The following is a 14,344-nucleotide window of genomic DNA, read 5'->3' as shown; positions in this document are numbered from 1 at the left end:
CTGCCCACGGGCGGCTGCACGCTGGCCTGAGGTCTGAGTCAGTTCCTGTGGTGCAGCATCCGGTTTCAGGCCTCTCCCCTGGGATCCAGGTTCCCCAGAGGCACTCCACTCCAAGACACACCCTCTAGGCTGCCTACACCCAAGAAATGGTGATGTGGTAGGCGGAGCGGGCTCCCCACCCTGCCGGCTCCCTGGCCCCAAGGACTTGAGATGAGCACACATGTCCAGCGCCCAACACCCTCGGGGTTGGAGCTCTGCACACGAGCTGGGACACTGCCCAGCCGGCAGCCTGCAGCCACCCACCAGGCAGCTGACCGAACCTGCAGGCAGGGTCTGGGGCCACGCACGTTTGCTTCTCTGGGACGAAGACCTGCCAGATGGCTACTTCTGAGGACAGTAACTCATACTGAACACTGGCTCCAGCCGCCCTAGAGGTGGCCCTGAAAAGAGAAAAGCAAGGGACTGAACCCTGACAGCCCTGACCTGTGGGGCGGCCATGCCTGACAGCATAGACGCTGGCGGCCACTGGCCTGGAGGTGGAGGGAATGGGGGAACTGTGGGGGGAGCCCACCTTCCCGCCTGCTCCGCCCACCCCCACCCTGCTGGCTCCAGGCAGCCATCTCATCCTGCATCGGGCTCCCTGCACCCCGGCAGCCGCCTCAGGGCGCTCACCCCCAGGGCACCCCTGCTGCCGGCAAGCTCTGGAGATGGGGCTCCTCTTCGGGAGGCTGGGGCTCAGGCCTGGGCTGGGGTCGACCAGCTGGGCACTTGCAGCAAGTTGTTTCCTACACTGAACCCGCTTGGTGCCACTGTGGGTCATTTCCCAGCAATGAAGGGGTTTCAGGTAGTTAAGGGCCCAGTCTGGGGAGTGAGGGACAGACGGAGGGACACAGCCTCCGTAGAGAAGCAGGAGGCCAGCCAGTGGGTGGCGGCGGGCTCAGGGTGGGGAGGTGGCCTGTGACTCCCCGCCTGCCAGCTCCAGACCCGAGGCCTCTGGAGTAGGGGTGGCTGAGGTGGGGAGTCACGGGCCAGGGGTCGGTCCACTCTCAGGACGTGCCTATGTGCACTTTGGGATTGCTTTCTCACGTGCTGGTGGGGGGAGGGGCCCTTACTATGCAGGGGGGCTCTCTAGCCCCTGGGGGCAGCCCCTGCCTGTGGGTTGAGGGACTTGAGACCCCTGGGCTTGGTGCCAAGCACACCACGGAGCTGTGGGCCAAGGCTTTCTGGTTGCCTGTGGGCACAGCCGGGCACCACCACCTGGTGGCTGGTGGTCTCCCTTGCCTGTTCTAAGGAGACGTATGGGGATCCCCTCCTTAAGAGGCAGGGGGAGGCCCTGGGTGTGGGGGCAGAGCTGCGAGCAGGGCCCTCCAGTGCCAGCAGGGAGGGAGATGGTGCCTGAGGAGCCGACATTCTCGGAGACTGAAAGGCTATTTGTGGAGAAGCCCGGGCCTCAATTTCCCCAGGTACCTGAAGAGCAGGGCCAGCCTGGGAAGTGGAGTGGGGCTCACACAGCGGCCTGGCAGGTCATTCACAGACAGCGCGGCAGCCGCCTGCGCCCTGGGCCCAAGGCTGAGTGGCAGATTCACATGAGGGCAGCGCCACGGTCACCTCAGTGCAGGTGACGGCGCTCTCGCCCTCTCCAGGAAGCAGCCAGCTGCCTCCCCACTGGCGCAGCCCGAGGCCGCCCACCTTCTGTGGTGGCTGTCCAGGGCTCCCCGTCCTCGGCCTGTCCCTGTGCTGGAGGGTCTGCAACTTGGAAAGTCAGAATGTGTCAAGCCAGCTGCGGGTGGGGGCTGCCAGGACCTGGGAACCACGTTTCTGGGCCTCCACACACGTGCCATTTCTCCTTCAGTTGTCACAACAGACCCCGCAGGGGGACATGCGTACCGCCTTTAACACGCACGTGGGTTCACCCACTCTGTTCTCACACATTAGTTTTCTGTGCTGTGGAACAAGTCACCCCAAAGGGTGGAACGCTCGAACTGTCACCTCCCAGATCCCGTGGCAGGGCCCAGGCCATATGGGGTGTCCTGTGCAGGGGAGGCTGGAGCGGGTCCCAACCTTGGGGGATGGAGAGTGTTGCCACGATTGGGGTGACACTTCTAACTTATTTTTAGTGCAGTTTTAGGTTTGCAGCAAAGGGCTGACTTTTCAGTTTGTGTTTATTGGTTTTGCAGGAATTTTTTGTTGGACTGGTTTGGTTTTTTGGCTGTGGGCCCAGGGACATGCGTGGCTCCCGGGGGCTGCCGACGGCCTGCTCGCAGGCCCCGCTCCCCTTCAAGCCTGCCGGCGAGGGCACTGGTGCAGAGGCAGTGTGACCCTGCGGCGTCCCTCGCTGCCATCCTGAGGCAGGAAGCCAGCCACACTCCAGGCAGCATCAGACAAGGGTCCCCACCCCACGTGGGCCTCGGGGGCCACCCGGCAGCCCCCAAGGCTGTTGTGGGGTGAGAGGGACAGAGCCCAGGTGCAAGCCCAGGCTTTCAACACGGAGTCCACAACCTTCCCACTATGTCTTCCGATGCTTTTCCCCAGCGCGGAGGCGGAAGAACACACTGGAAAGTGGCCTTGGCCAAGGAGCAGGGGCTGTGTGGGCTTGGCTGAGACACCACCGTGCCTCTCAGCACGCAGGGGGCTGTGACCGCGCAGAGGGACAAATGCCTGGCTGTGTGGACAGGTGCAGTTTCTGCCAGCCACGCTCAGCACTAAAAGGGGCAGGCAGCCCATGTCCTGGCACCAGACTGGGCACCTGCTGCCCTTGCCATACTGGGGGGCAGAGCAGCTGTACTTGGTGAGGTGGCAGAGAAGAGAGAAGCTTCTGAATCCAGGTGTTCAGGTGAGCAGACCAGAGTGGGTTCTCTGAGCAGGGGAGGCCCGGTCTCACACTGCCAAGGGGGTGACCTGTCTCCCCACACACGGGCCTGGTGCCCAAGAACTGCCCCCTAAACCACAGGTATGGTCCCTGTGTTCAAAACGCCCAGAGGAGGTGAGGGTCGGGGGCATGAGGACAGATGGGGGAATCAGACAAGAGTGGGGTAACCTGGGATGCCGCTGGGGGCAGCCCTGGCCTCCCACCCTCTGGATACGACAGGTGTGCGGCCCCCAGCCCCCCTTCCTCCTCTGCCCAGCTGACCCTCCGGCCCCACGGCCTGCAGACAGACACCCACCAGCCCTCCCTGGTTGGCTTCACACTGTGCAGCACTTGCCTTCCCGGCCGGCTCCAGCGGCCCTCTGTTGCTCTGACCCAGAAGGGAGCCGCGGGGGCCCAGGAGCCCCGGGGCCCGTGTGGAGGGATGCTCTCCCCCACCGCCGGCTGGACCACGGGCGCCACCCGGAGCTGCGGCCTCCACGGGGGCAGGTGTGGCTGCTCAGGCCAGCACCCTGGGCATCAGGCAAGCCCCCCACCTCAGGACAGGGTGATGCGTCCCACAGGACCCTCCCGGAGGCCCGTGGGCTCAGTTCTCCACTGAACCCTCGGAGTGTCGGAGCTGTTTCCTCAGGAGGTGGTGCATTTCAGAAGCCACTTCACTTAAGGTTTGAAGAGAAAATCCAACACTGGAAAATCCAGGAAGCCTTCCTGACTGACCCCACCACCGCCACCCTCACCCCTGTGCCTGCAACCTTCACCGAACACGGTGGACAGGGGCCCCACTGCAGGGCCAGCGCACTCATCTTGGCTGGACAAAAATAGGCTCATAAGACTGTTTAAAAGGGAAAAATTAGCATAAATATGCAACTGAACCAAAGGCCAGGTGACGAGTCCCAGTGCGACATCGGAACGCAGGAAGTCACCATCCCTCCCCTCTATCCTGAGGGGTCTTGTCCAGTCATCCGGGTTCTGGGCACCATAAACTCCAAAGGACGGGGCAGGGTCAGCCTCACCCAGAGCCCCATTACGTCTGCCAGAATACTGAGACCCGAAGCCTTACATCACTCCTTAAAAAGCCCCTGCCTTTCCACACTGATGGCTATGGGCCGTGCTTGGAACACAAGTTTCATGCTGGCCTGCCCGTGTACAGATGGCTTGCCCTGTGCCCAATGCCCGGCGCGGTTCTGGGGACAGATGGTACAGACAAGCCACAACAGAAAAGCACCTTCAGTTCCCACGTGCTCCCGCTCTGCTGAGCACATGGAAGGCGGGGGTGGGCTGGGCGCATGGAAACGGGCCTTCTCCACCAGACCCTGAGGGGCTCCGTCCGGGGGCAAAGCGAAACCGCTGTAGGTTCCTGGGGAGGCAGATGGAGGGAAGCAGGTTGCAAAGCCATGGAGCCCTCCTGGGTCGGAGGACAGGGGTACTTCCAATTTGCTGAGGAACCTCTGTGTGTCAGGGCCTGGGGAGGAGGTGAGGACTTGCACTCCAGAGCAGAGGACACGGGGCTCTGTGACCTGACAGGAGCAGGCGAGTCTTTAGGAAGCCTGACCGTGTGCCCCCAGGGCACAGCACATTCTCCTGTGTACACAGAGCCTGGGAGAGGGCCTGCCATGGGCACCTTCAGTAAATACTGCCTGAATCAGAGCCTGGGCAGTGAAGGGCAATTTCATGTGGCAGGTGACACTTGAGCTGGGCTTTTAAACAAACGAGGATGAAACACTGGTGATGTGTGTGGCTCTGTTTGCAAGTTACTCCAGGAAAAAGTGTGAAGGTGGAACTTGTGAATATATCCGAGGGACGTTTCAACCCGAGGGTTTCCACTCGACTCTGGGACGGGGTTGCGCGGAAAGCCCTGGCAGCCGGGGAGCCTGCTGGCTGGGGCAGGACGGGGCATCCCGCAGAGAAGGTCGGGAAGTGGTGTTGCTGAGAAAACCCCTTTACTTTGTACTCCAGAATATATCAACGATTCCATAATCCTGTATGAATGCCCACTTCCCAGCCTCAGCCAGTAGTTTCTTCTGCTTCAAAAGACCACGCAGAAAGGCACGCTCCACACACACTGGCTCTAGGGCGGCAAGACCCTGGACAACGGTGTGAGTCTGGGAACAGACCCCCCATGGGCCTGCTGTCGGGCAACCCAGGGAAAGACACCAACATCTGACCACAAGGGATGCAGAGACAGGTTCCCTCTACTTCCCAAAGGGATAGAAAAGCACAGGCTGGTGTGATATTTGAGTTTCACAGAACATTGTCCAGTTTTGCTGTAACTTGTGTGAATCATCAGAGGAAGGGAAAGGCAGTGGAGTCTGGTCTGCGTGTGGGCGAGTGTCGCCGAGCACGTGCCACAGGCCCGTGTCTTCCTCACTGACCAAGGTGGCCCAGACCATGTGCAGACGCCCAGAGCCTGACCTTGAGCGTGTCTGGCCTTCTCAGGCCCTCTGGCCTGTGGCCACTGTGGGTCTGGAAAGGGCCCCACATGCGTAGCATGACGTCTGATGCCTCCTGTACGGCGCAACGAGTCGGTGCCTGTTCCAGGTTTAGCAGGAACTGTGGTGTTTTGGCTGGAGGCTCATTGCTTCCTAATCACTCCTGACCTATCCAGTCTGGGTTCTATGACTGTGGCACCAGTAACCCCAAGACCATGGATGCAAGGTACCCACCTCTGTGTCCATGAGGTCCTCGGGTTAAAATTATCATGGGGCAGGGGGGCTGGTCCTCAGCTAGGAGCGCTGAGGGCAGGGCTGGCATCATGGATGGCTGTGCAACAGCGGCTGGAGTGTGATCCTGCAGGGGTGGGCAGGGGCCGGCTCCCGGGACTCCTAAACCCCAGGAACTTTGTGAACTGGTTGACATCAGGTTGCAGTCAGCAAACACCACAATCAGGGCCCAGCCCCCACCCGAGAACCCATTGCCAGCCAGGTTCCAGCACCCCTTCGGTGGGGCTGCCCCCTCCTGCTTTGGGGACCACGGGCAGGACGCTTAGCTTTCTGAGTGTCGTTCACACATCTGCAGAATTCCGATGACCGTCCCCAGCTGCCGGGCCGTGGGGTGAGAGGATGCCCCTGGAGCATCTGATGTGGGCGTGAGGGTGACGTGTTCACACTTTTTAGCTAGTAGTATTGCCATTATCTTGGAGGCACCATACACCAGTCTGGTCGGTAACCAGACACCTTCCTACAACACTGGCCAGCTGATCACACAAAGACACAGGCAGGAAACCTCTTTCCTTAGAGGGTGGGGAACGCTCCATGGGATTTTTACAAAGAAGGAAGGAAATCTGTTCCTGTTTCTGGAATTCATTTTGGGCAGGTCAGGAAGCCGGCATGCTTGACCCCAAGTTTGCTCTCGTGGCTGCAGCAGCGCAGCTGTCGGGCCTGCCAGCGGCAGTGAGGTGGGCAGTCAGGTGCTCTGAGCTCCACCTGGGAGGGGATGGGGGCCTCCGGGAGATGCTGCTCCTGGGTGGGAGCGCCTTACCTCCAGCCACTGCCCTCCCAGATCCCGCACGGACCCCCTTCCCATCCCCCCAGCCCCACAGTAGCCCTGCTGCCCTGTGCCGTGGCAGGACCCCCAGTCTGAGTGCCCTGCCCCCATCTGCCCACCGGGCCTTCCCCAAGGTCACACTAGCCCTTCCCAAGACTGGATGGCGCCCCAGCTTGCTGCGTCACTGAGGCTCAGATTTCAGTCAAAATGCATCTGGCTGTCTAATCATTTGAAAAAAAAGATTATTTGTGAACATGTTCCTTAAAAAAGCCTCATTTACTAATAGTACCAACCACAGAAGTTAGGAGAAGTGGAGGTGGCTGAGGCACAGCCATGGTTTGTAGGCAGGAAGCTGGTTTGGGGCGAGCAGGGGGGTGGAGGTGCAGTTCGGCGGCCGGGAGACGCCGTCTGGGAAACGCGTTCGTCTCGGGCTCCAGTCCGGGGGTGTCTCCAAGGCCTTATCTGACCTCAGCCTGGTTCCGAGGAGGCACCAAGGGCTGCCTGGGTCCCTGAAGCCCAGCGGCACACCCCCGACCTCCATGGGGAAGGCAGCACACAGAGGGGCGGCGGGCGCACCTGCCGCGGGTGGGGCTCAGGACGGCTCCCTCAGGCACACCCTGCGAGGCCCAGGCTGGCCTCTGGCCAGGAAGCCACCGCCCTGCCTGTTCCCGACTGCGAGCCAAGCCTGGGAGAAGAGGTAAAGGTGGCAGGGTGGTGCCGCGGGGGGTGCTGCTGGGAGCCGGCTGGTGGTGACACTCCTGCGCTGCTTGGACCCCAGCGAGCTCCTCTCCACTCAGTCGTCGCTGGCAGGGACATCAGTAAATTGATGGGCCTGACTTGCCAGCACCAGGGCAGAGTGGCCAGGATGCCCAAAGCCCCAAGCTGAGGGGCCAGGGCAGCGCGGAAAGCTCTGGAGATGCTAAAACGTGATTAAAAAGGACAGTGTAGGGGACACAACCTAACACTTCAGATGGCCCGCACTCAGAGAACTGTGGGTGGCTGGAGCAGGGAGTGTTTACAGGGTGACGGACAAGAAGCAGAGGGTACTTGGTGGCCAGGCCACAGTCACTGTGTCGAGGTGGGTGGCTGTGGGGCCGGGCTGCCTGGACAGACTGCATCAGGCCAAGTGGGTGCCAGAAGGGACAGGACGACAGGGGAGTGGCCTGAGCTTTTGGAGCTGGCCAGGCGCCCGCAGGGGCAGCTCCCTATGGGGTCTGGGAGGTGATTCCCACAGGGGGAGTGTGGCCCTTCACCCCAAACCTTCAGAAACCTCTAGAAAGCCTGGCAAGGACTGGCTTGGAGTCTGACATCGTCAGGAGTTTCCTGGCTGCCATATGGGAGGGGCTGTGGGCAGCACAGTGGGTCTGTGGCCAGGGCAGTGGCTGTCCAGGGTGTTGGGCATGGAGGTGCCCATGAGCTGTTACACCCTTGCCCGTAGGGGGGGCAGCCAGAGCAGGCATACCTGCAGCACCCACCTCGTCCCTGGCCATTTCTAGCTGAGCTGGCCGTCCTGTGTGGGCTGCAGACACTCCCCGCAACGGCCTGCACTGCTCCTGGGCTCCGTGCAGGGCTGCAGCAATGTTATTGTTGTAATAATAATGTGGTAACATGACTTTGCAAACGGTATCCATACGCCAGGCTTGGCAATATCTTAGCATTAGAAAAGCTCTGCAATTTAATAAAAACTCATCCAGGCTCTAAAAACGGGACCTGGGCCGTAGACATCTGGGAGGAGACGGAGTCGCCCACACTGCTGGGGGTGTTTTCGGTCGGCAGCCTCCGCATCTGCTCCCCTCTGCCTCGGCACTGGAGAAGCGATGTTCACCCGGATGGCGGTCGGCCAGAGCCGCCTGAGCCTACGTCCCGCCGGGAGGCGACGCCTGTACGTGCTGGGAGCTCTGACTCTCGCACCTTTTCCAGCCAGAGTGTGTGCAGGGTGCGCTCCACGCCCACCCACTAGTCGGGAAGGTGCCAGCTGAGGTGACCAGCTCCTGGGCAGGAGGGGCTGGGAGGTCGTTCCCACTGACACTGGCCCTGCCCTGTAGAGAGTGTCTCTGGACCAGAGGCCCTGGGACTGTCCGATCCGTCTGCTCGCCGACGGCTGGGAGCAAGGGCTGCGCCATGCCGGGAGATGCCCTGTCTGCCGGGGAACCCCACGGCCCCCACCAGGCCACAACCCGGCTGCGGTCAGAGCCTCCTGAGGCCGCAGCTGAAATGAAGCCCTGACTCCGGGGGGAGACGGACCCACCCACTGGGAGAAATCCTCTGCCCTTGAAGCAGCCTCTGACCCACGCGGCCCCCACACCCCCCCTCTCCTGCTTGTTATTTACAGACGCCGTATCTGTGAATCTGCAAAGGAAAAACTGACCTCATGCGACTGGCTGGTGCCCAGGAAGGAGTGGGGAGATCCACTGGAAAGGGGGTTGGGGGTGAATTGGGAAAAGCTGGAAGGGCTTGAACGTCTCAGGAAATGAACCTTTACTCCAGTTTCGGAGAAGCTGTTACTACCCGGGCTCCCGGGCTGTGTGGACTGGTGAGACCTGGGCATCAAATGGGCCTGGGGATGGCGGAGTAGGCAGAGCCCCACTGGTGCCCGTGGGCTGGGGCCCGGGGAGGCCGCTCTGCCAGAGGCTTTCCTGCCCCTACAGTGGCTGCCGGTTGCCCGGGTCCTGGAACGGGGGAGCCTCCCCGTGTCAGCCGGGGGGCCGTCACCACCCTTGCGTGCCGCGTGGGGCTGCAGGGGGTGTGGCCCTGGCAGTATGTGTGAACCCCGTGCAGGACCACGGGGCTTTGACGTCCAGAAGTAGGAGAAACCGATTTATACGGATGGCCTCCTAGTTGCCCGCCTCTGTCACGGCTGCCTCAGTGGGGCAGCTGCTCACGGCTCTGGGACCAAGCCCAGGGTGGGGTGCCCCAGACCGGTGCCGGGAGAGGGCCCTCCTGCCTGTGGGCGGCTGCCTCATGATATCCACAGGTGGCTCCCGCCGTCTTCTTGCAAGGCCACGCACCCTATCAGGTCAGGACTATACTTACAACCACATTCAACCATTGGTACCTCCTCAGAACCTCATCCGCAGCAGCATCAGGGCCTCCTGGGGACCCACTGTGCTCAGTGCCGGCTAAGGAAAGCTCCCTGTCTTCCCACCCCAGGGGGCCAGCATCTCGTGGACTCTCCCTGGACACAGGCCTCTGCCGCACATGCCAGCCCCTCGTCAACTCCCAAGACACTGCACTGCAAGCTGCCCGTTCTCCTGTCCCCACACTGGCTGCGGGGGGACCTGGCACCCCTTCCCAGCCCTGTTCCGGGGCTCTGCCTCCAGTCCACATCATGTGGGAGCTGCCACGTGGCTGAGGTTCCACCAGGCAAGGTGCCCCTAGGCTGGGCCTCTAGTAACAGCAGCCTGTCACCTGGTGGCGGTCAGACAGCAGAGGCTGCGGAGGGGGCTGCAGCAGGGCTTGGGCCCCACCAGAGGGGTCAGGCTGTGGGTGGGCAAGATCCCAGGCCCCACCAGAGGGGTCAGGCCATGGGTGGGCAAGATCCCAGGCCCCCTTCCAGGCCCGGGGGAGCCCCACATCCCCACACCTGCTCACAGTTCTCAGTCACCACCTACTTCACGGGGAGAAACTGTCCCCATGTTGATTAGCAAACCTCAACTGCAGGCAGGTGGAGAGGCCAGCAGCTGAGGTCACGGGGCGGCCACGGTGACAAGAGGCTGCCAGCCCCAGTGTGCTCCCCATAGGGCACATCACGTGCCAGCTGGCCTTTCTCGGGCTTGCAGGATGTGTGTGTGCACATGTGCCTCTGCACGTATGTGTGCACACACTGCATACATCACAGGGCAGACCTGACGTCACAGGCGAGGGGAGCCCCCTGCAGCACCCCTGAGGAACAGAAAACCCAGAAGCCAGGAGAGTGAGCCACGGCCAGGGGGCTTCCCGGAGTCACTGTGCTGAGCCTGCCCTGGGCCCGACACTTGCTGGGCAGGAGTGCTTGGGGCCCCGCTACCATGCCAGGTATCCCTGTGGCCCTGAGATGTGCTCAGCTCGTGCGGGGACGTGGCCGGTGGCTCTGGCCGGCGCGTGACTGGGATAGCTGACCACCCCGAGGGGCCCCGCCTGCAGCTGTCACTCAGCGTCTCTCCTGCTTCCTGACAGCTGCTCCGTGATTGCAGCTGTGGGACTCCAAGGAGGGGGCAGCTCAGGCCACTCAGGTCCAAAGCTTCTCCCCCGGGGAGAGGCTGCTCCCCCACCCACCGACCTGCACCCAGCCCGGCTGACGTCCTTGCTGGGAAAACAGGCCACTCTGCAAGTCACTCCCAGAATGTTAACTCCCCCTGGGGACAGCACACACCTGTGGCCCCCTCAGTGCATCTGCGTCAGCCAGACTGAGGAGTGAAACAAAACATCTCAGGCCTGCCGAGCCCAGGCCAGTGTCAACACCAGCAATGGCCCCTCTGCCCCAGGTGGTGCCTGGACTGCCCTGTACATCACAGCCCTACCTCCCAGATCAGGTGGCGACACACTGAATGTTTCGAGACAAGCCGACTCGCACAGGAGGTGGTGTGAACAGGGCTCAGAGGGAGAGCCACATGTCTGGGGACGGAGAGCATGCTCACGAGGCATCCCCACTTCACTCTGCCAAACTTCACCCCCTTTCCTGAGCCCAGCGTACTCTGGAAGGAATCACACGAAGCTGGTCAGGGCACTTCACACAGGAGTGTGGTCAGTCCATGAAGGACACCTCACCATGTGCAAACACGGCCAAGCGGTGACATGACCAGGACCATCCAGCTACACACGGGCATCGCAAACGCGGTGACTGCTGACACCAAGGAGAGCAGGCGAGCGGTCCAGATTTTACATTCAGCGCCGGAAGTGACAGACCGAGGTCCGGGAACTTTTGACAGAACCACGTGGCTGCTTGAGAGGGTAAGTTGGACAATGACGCACCACAAGGAGGATATTTTTAAAGGGTTATTAAAAGGCAGAAAAATAACCCTGTTTCCTTTAATATTTGGATTAAAAAATAAACAACTATTATTCATCACCAACTGCACGCACATGAGGGCAGAGCCTCAGCACCGGCACGTCAGCACCCAGCTGAGACCTTCCAGGCCACCGCCAGGCAGGGTGCCCGGCCCCATGCAGGTTTGCAAAGAAGTAAAACCATCACCATCTTGGGGAAGGAAGACTGTCTGGGTTGAAGGTCCAAAAGAACATTTTTAAGAAGCTGTTAGGATTGATAACTGAATGCACTGAGACTACTGGACCAAGGCCAACATCCCAAATCCAACTGCATTTCCGTATACAAAATATGCAACGGAGAAGTGAAGTTTTTAAAACCAGCTTTTAGCATAAAATAAGGCACACATCTAAAAAAGATGTGCAAAACGTGTAGAAGACCATGGACCTGAGCCAGGTGGGGAAGCCCGAAATAAATGCGGTGCTTCCTGACTATGAATGGGGGATTAAATGCTGTTAAAGTGCCCACTGAACCCTGGCTGGACAGATTCAGCGCAAGACCAAGCTTCCTGTCCGTTGGAGGAAACAGGGGTGGATGCTGCCGTCACTGGGGAGGCAGGGCCGCGCCCGAGGGGGATGGGACGTGGCCCTGGCTGCTCTGCGGCACCCCAGCTCCTTGGGCACCTGAGCACCCAGGCAGGGAGGCTGTGCAGGATAAACCATGGAGTCGTGGTGCAAATCCAGAAACAGGCGGCTCGCGGACGTCGCCCGCCTGACCAAGGTGACTCGTCGGGTGTGGGCAGGATGGCCCGCAGTGCCTGCTCCTGGGCCAGCTGAGCGCGCATGTGCGAAGTGTGAGCCTGGACTCTTGCGATGTCGTCTTCCACAGAGGGAAGGCACCCACGCGTGCTCTGACCGCAGGGGCCTTTGGCCGTCTTCTAGGGCCCACGTGGTCCTGAGCGTCCTGTCCTGAGTGCGTGCTGATGGAGGCGGCACCCACGTGGTTAGCCCGAGTTTCAAGTCCCTGAATTTCATGCACAGCTGCTTCTCCATGACCTCAGACGACCCTAAAATCAAACTTCACATACCCCCTTCTCTTGTCCTTCCCTCAAAAGGCCTCCCCCTTAGTGTCCTTAGGGTTGAATTCCTAGCAGGGGTCGTGATAGCGCCCCAGATATCCAAGTAAGTAGCCCTGGGCTCCCTCCTGCTGCAAACTCTCTAAGTGGGTGGGAACCCCCAGCAAAAACCCCTGTCATTACAGCAGGAGACCCTGTTGCCGGTCCTGACACCCGAGGGAGCCGCGGTGTAGCTGCTGGCTGACTCCGCCCTCTGGGGCGAGCTCGCTGGGGTGGTTTGCTGTTTATGTTTCCTCATCCTGTTTGCAAAATGCTGCAGGTCACTAACACCTTCCTAGGAAATGTAGACGGTGGTGTCTGACCACCTCCTTCTCCCTCTTGGGAGAACGCTGACCTGGAGGTGACAGATTTCACACTTGTGAGGACTCTTCAGATGGGTTAACCCCCAAGGCCCACAAAACACCACTTTACCATGTATTTTACTACAAAATTGCCTCCCCAGGCCTGGGAGTTAGAACTCAGCTACAGAATGTGGGGCCACCGCCCAGGGACGTCTGTAAGTGGGGGCTCAGCTGCGGCTTCTCAGAAGCCAGAGCACATGTCCTTCAGGTGGGGCAGGGGCGGGCAAGGAGGAGCTGAGCCAAGCCAGAGGCCGCCCCACAGCCTGACATGCGCAAGCACGGTAGGCTGGAGGGAAGTGGACTGAGCGGGGGGAGGGGGGAGACATACTCCAGAAATGCGGAGACGGCAGAAAGGGGGGCGAGAGAGGCTGCAGAGAGCCCCTCATCCACAACAGGGGCCAGGCTCACGCCCTCATCCGGCCTCGGGGCTCAGGAGCCACACGACAGGCCTTCTCTGTGGCTGGGCTAGGGTACATCCCGGACATGACCCTCTGTCCTGCGGGGCACGGTCCACATCCGGTGTGCATAGCTGTCCTCACCCAGCCCTGGTCACACTCGCCCAAGGGCAAATGGGGCCCAAGTGACTCAAGACCACTCAGGGAACCATGAGAATCCTGGGCCATGCACCGTGGTCCCAGCCTATGGAGAGCGCTGCCCTCCCTGCTGCATGGGTTACACGTGGAGAGTGACCTGCTACATCTCAGTGACAGTCAGCAGGGTCCCAACGGCGAAGACACGGCCAGCACCACTCAGAGCCCATGCTCTGCCCGGGACTGACACCCCTTCCTCCTGGGCGCCCACCTCCCGCCCTTGTGGCCCACATGTTGCCCTCACTGCATTCCTGCCAAGGCCTGAGAACTAGAAAGGCGGCTTCCAGGGCCCTGACTGTCTCCCAGGGCCCCAGGGCCCTTGAACTGGTGTGTGTGCCGGTGGCAGGGGGCTGGGTTTTCTGGACCTGAGTGTCCCCTCCTGTTCTGATCTGGCCTCGCCCCTGCTGACCGTGTAGCTGAGCTGGCCGGCACCCCTGCTGCTCCCAGCAGACTGACTCGTGCAGGCCGGGCCCCTCACTGCCCGCACCCCTGCTCCTCTAGGACACCAGAAGGCCCAGGCACAGCTGCCGGAGCCCAGAGCCCAGAGGGGGCTCCCAGCCCCGGGGAGAGACAGCAGGGGACCCGCACCACCCTCCCCTCCCACACGGCCACCCTTCCAAGGCCCCTCTGCCTAAGGGCTGGTCTCACTCTGGAAGACACCCCACGGCAAGGATCAAGCATGCAAACTCTGATCTGCAGGCCAGAGCAACACAGGGTGGGGGTCGGTGGAACAGCCCGTTGGGCTGGCAGCCCCGTCTGTCTCCCCTCAGCCCTGCCCGTCCCCACCTCTGCTGCACCAGTCTGCCGGCCGCATCAGCCTCTAAAAAGCACATGCCTTTTCCAGGCCAACAGTAATTCTCTGAGATCATCTACCTCACATTTTATAACAAATGGGAACATTTTATGAAAGGCCACTTGGCCCACAGTCTCCTGTCCAGTAGAGCTGGCGACTGTGAGGACGCCGGG

Source organism: Manis javanica, chromosome 1, assembly GCF_040802235.1.
Source record: "Manis javanica isolate MJ-LG chromosome 1, MJ_LKY, whole genome shotgun sequence".
NCBI classification, from domain to species: Eukaryota; Metazoa; Chordata; class Mammalia; order Pholidota; family Manidae; genus Manis; species Manis javanica.
Note: the sequence above shows the minus strand (reverse complement) of the source record.